We start from the raw sequence: 4,546 nt of genomic DNA on the forward strand, positions 1-4,546 counted from the left end.
GGATTAAGTACACACGAAAAAAGTATATGCAGCGGTTTAACATTTCTATTCAGTTTACTATGTAATTAAAGTCGAAACCAAATTGTAAATACAATGTTGTGAATTTAATAGTACCCTTTTATTGAAATAAAATTTTGAATGATTAATTATGCATTATTTTTATATTCCCGTGATGATGGATGTGTGTGTGTATGTATTTATTATCTCTGAATAGACATTTGATAAATGTCCCGCAAGATCAATCGGAAGTTTTTGGTAAAATTTGGTAGGTATGTATAGTTGGAGAAAGTTAAACCTTGCGTTAATATGTACAGGGTTACAGATATCAACCGCAAAAGTTCCTAAAGACTACTTGGGTATTATATCAAAACAAGAAAATTTTATTCTACGACTTTTCGTAATTTGTAGTTTTTTTTTTTCAGTAGGTACTGTCTCTGAAAAAAAAAAAAACTACAAATTACGAAAAGTCGTAGAATAAAAGTTTCTTCCAGTAGCGTTATGTAGCGGAATTGAACATAGAGGTAACGTTTTATAGAAACTACTTTAAAACTAAAAAAAAAAGGAAAATTGTCGTATTCATTACGTTTAGCAAAAGTCGTAGAACAAAAGATGTTAGTATATACCTTAGGAAGGTTATGCATGAGATACCAGTAACCCTGTATAGACCTTCCTCTAGAATCACTGTATCTTTTTAAAAAACCCGCATCAAAATCTGTTGCGTAGTTTTAAAGATCTAAGCACACATAGGGACAGCGGGAAGAGACTTTGTTTTATATTGTGTATGATAAAGTGGCAGCGTATGTCATCATTATCATTTCAGCCTCTTTGTGTCCACGCGTACGCCAACCTCCACTGTCCTGTGCCTCTCTCATACATGTACAACCTGCGACTTTCATTATATTGTCCGCCCATCTCATCGCCGGTCGTCCGTATGTAAGTTAGATTTTTCTGTCAACAATCTGGTAACAACCAACTTCTTAAATTTTACTTCAAAACTCATTTTTGTGCGGCGATAGGGATTTCCTTACGGTAATAACGGTAAGTGGTCTCCATCAAGAAGACTCGCATTAACATCTCCTGCGATGGGAACCCCCCATTAACGACTACTATTAGATCTCGATTCATTTTACCAAAATTCACAAGTCAAATCATTTATTCGATGACGACCTCGGTGGCGCAGTGGTAAGGTTCTTGCCACTGAACCGAGAGGTCCCGGGTTCGATCCCCGGTCGGGTCATGTGGAAAATGATCTTTTTCTGATTGGCCCGGGTCTTGGATGTTTATCTATATACGTATTTGTTATAAAATATAGTATCGTTGAGTTAGTATCCCATAACACAAGTCTCGAACTTACTTTGGGACTAACTCGATCTGTGTGATTTGTCCTAATATATTTATTTATTTATTATTCAGAAATTGGGCCTTCACATGCACTTTTTCACGACACATTCTAAATTAAATGATATTTAGCAAAGCTAAAAACTACTAGCATTTCGGAACGACCACTGCTGAGGAAAAAATGCCGAAAGAAACTCATTCAAACGGTCATTATCATGCCAAATGGGCTTACCTACCATTATTTAAATATAAATTCATGTATCATTTTTGAGTAATATAACAATGTAAGTACACAATAAAGTACATAGTCAAAGGGTATACTGAAACATATTATGATTGTGATCGAGTGCTGATGAAAGGAAATTATATGTTATATTATCATCATATAGGTATATTATTTCAACATATACGTAATATAGATGGTCCAAGAACCAGGTCAATCTGAAAAAGATCCTTTTCCATCTGTACGTGAGCTGGATTAGAATTCGGGATCTCCAGCGGAGAGTCAATTCGGCATGATGATCTTAAACCATAGTGGTCGTCAGGCAACTCCATTAACATTGCTCAGAAAGTCATCGTATACAGGGTGATTTCTTATACATTGGCAATGTTTTATCTACATGTTCAGTCGATGGTACTGAACAACTTTTTGTATGGAAGCAACCTGGAAATAGAGAAAAAAAACCAGCTGATCCATACATTTTCCACAAGTTTATATATTTAATTTTGTGTAGAAAAGCTCATTTTTTTTTTGAGTTACCCCCATACCAAAAATTGTTTAGAATCATGGACTGAACATTTAGACAAAATATTGCCAACGTAATAAAAGTCACCTGTATAATATTACATTTGATATGAGCTTAAGAGGGATACGACTATAAAAAGAAGAGTAGTTACCCCAACCAAATAAATAACTTATCTATCTACCTAACCTCATTTACGAACTCCGTCTGCGGTAATCAATATTTGAACTCGGTTCAATCTATTCCTGATTTCATTAAAATCAGACCAGCTATTTAGTCATGAAAGCGTGACAGACATACTTTTGCATCTATAATTATATTTAGTAAAGAAATATGCACATAATTATACAATATGTTGAGGCATCAAAATCTAAAATCTGGTACACCTGAAGAGGAGTCACCATGGTCGAGCTAAACTATAGGAAATATAGTTTTTTAGTCTGATAGGCACCTTCTGAATGTATAAGTACGCTTTGTCTGTACAATGAAATTTCTTTAATAATTTTGACTCCTTACCAAAAACTATTCGACCATGCAAACGAAGTCGCGGGCATCAGCTAGTTATTATATAATATGAGAAAGTTCAACACATAGTAAGGGCCCGAGGTAGAGCTTATTAAGTAAAAATACTTCCCCACACCTCCAAATTTCGAAGGTACAGCAACAGCCAATCCAAGCTAGACTAAGCGGTTTAAAATGAACCTTATTTTCAACAAGTTAAGACACCCAACTGTATAAACAAAACGGTGTTAACTGTATACAGTGTGATAGTTTACGCTAAGTACCGTATCGTTGTTAAATTTGTATTTTTTTTTTTACTCAGACCTAGCTGTTTTTTGAGACGATTTTCTCTGTGTGGAAAAATTTTTTTTTTTAAAGAGTTTTTGATTGAATGTTTTGTAAGCTGCAGTTTTTTGTGCTCAAAAATAATTATGTTAAGTCTTACTACAAAAAAAATTATCATATCGTTAAGGCTGTAATGCTATACATACATTATTATATTTATAACATCCTAGCTGCGCCCGGGGCCTCGCTCCCGTGGAATTTTAGGATAAAAAGTACCCTATGAAAGATTAACCCTATGAAAGAGTAACAAATATACACACGTACTTCTCAAAATTTCGCATTTATAACATTAGTAGGACTTCACATTTACTAAAAATAAGTACTGTTTTTTGAAATTTACGTACATTTCAAAGAACAGTACTATGAAGTACTGTACTGGTAAGTTTATTTACTTACCTAGAATTTATATTTTTAATCCTGTCTCGTTCATTATCTCAGTTCTTCGTATTCAATATAAGTGCGTCTTTTTTCTTTCTTTTAAATGTTTTTGTTTGTTTCTTTTCAATTAGCACACTCGAAAAAGAAATAAAAACATATGAATTCGTAATGGAAATTAATTTAATTACGATTTCACCATAAAAGCTTCAATTTGTGCCTATATTTGCAAGTAATATAATAGAATATTATATAATCTGCGCCGTGTCATTAGATAAAACTCCGACAATTAATATGGAATTGCAGGTTGCGTACAAATTGTTGTACAACCACCAATTAGGTGAACTGTTGCAATCGTTAGTATTGTGGTGCAAGTCAGAGATGGAAGCGTGAGGTTTTTTTAATAAAAATAAGAACGATTTTAAGCGGGAGACCTACACATCATCAAAACTCTCCAAATAACCTCTAGGTGTTGGGTTGGAACCATATCCCCACGCAAGTCTCACAAAAAACGGGACCGGGAATTTAAAAAGAAGAGAAACATAATAACAATAACTATTTATTCAGATAACTGATAAATGTTAGTAACAATATCACTTACAATTATGTTAGTAATTTTATATAAAAAGGCAGAATCTTATTTCACAGCACCTATATGCAATTTGCTCCAAAATGACAACACAGTGCTATCTACTTTGGAACTCAAGACCGTTAGGATACTTTATTATACTTATAATACCTTCTACGTTTCTCAAACGTTTGCCATCACTTTTTTTAATTTATTTTCTTAACCAGTAATGACATGGAATCGAAGAGCAAATCTTTAACTTCTTTTTTCCGTGAAAGCAGTCGCTTATCTCATCCATCACTTTACTTTTACACTGAACTAAATATGCTAGGAGTTCGTTTATCACTATATTGATGTGAGAACATTTTATAACAGTCGACGACGACATTGTCGCTCGCAAAAGTATAACAGACCTAGAATGGGCACTAGCACGTTACGCCGCAAACTGATTTAGACTTTTTATATGATTTGAGAACGTCTTTTCCAAAGAGATTATTATTGGAGAACTTTGCTAAGTTGTCCAAAAATAAACCCTTTGGAAAAATGATTTTACTGTGATATAATCTGTCTCTAAATAATTATTACCTATGAATTTTTTTTTTCGTAAAAAAACAAGATTCACTATAATAATATTATATATGCGAAAATATTTGTCTCTCACTTTAATTTCTATGAA

The sequence above is a fragment of the Plodia interpunctella genome, chromosome 12, assembly GCF_027563975.2.
Source record: "Plodia interpunctella isolate USDA-ARS_2022_Savannah chromosome 12, ilPloInte3.2, whole genome shotgun sequence".
Lineage (NCBI taxonomy): Eukaryota > Metazoa > Arthropoda > Insecta > Lepidoptera > Pyralidae > Plodia > Plodia interpunctella.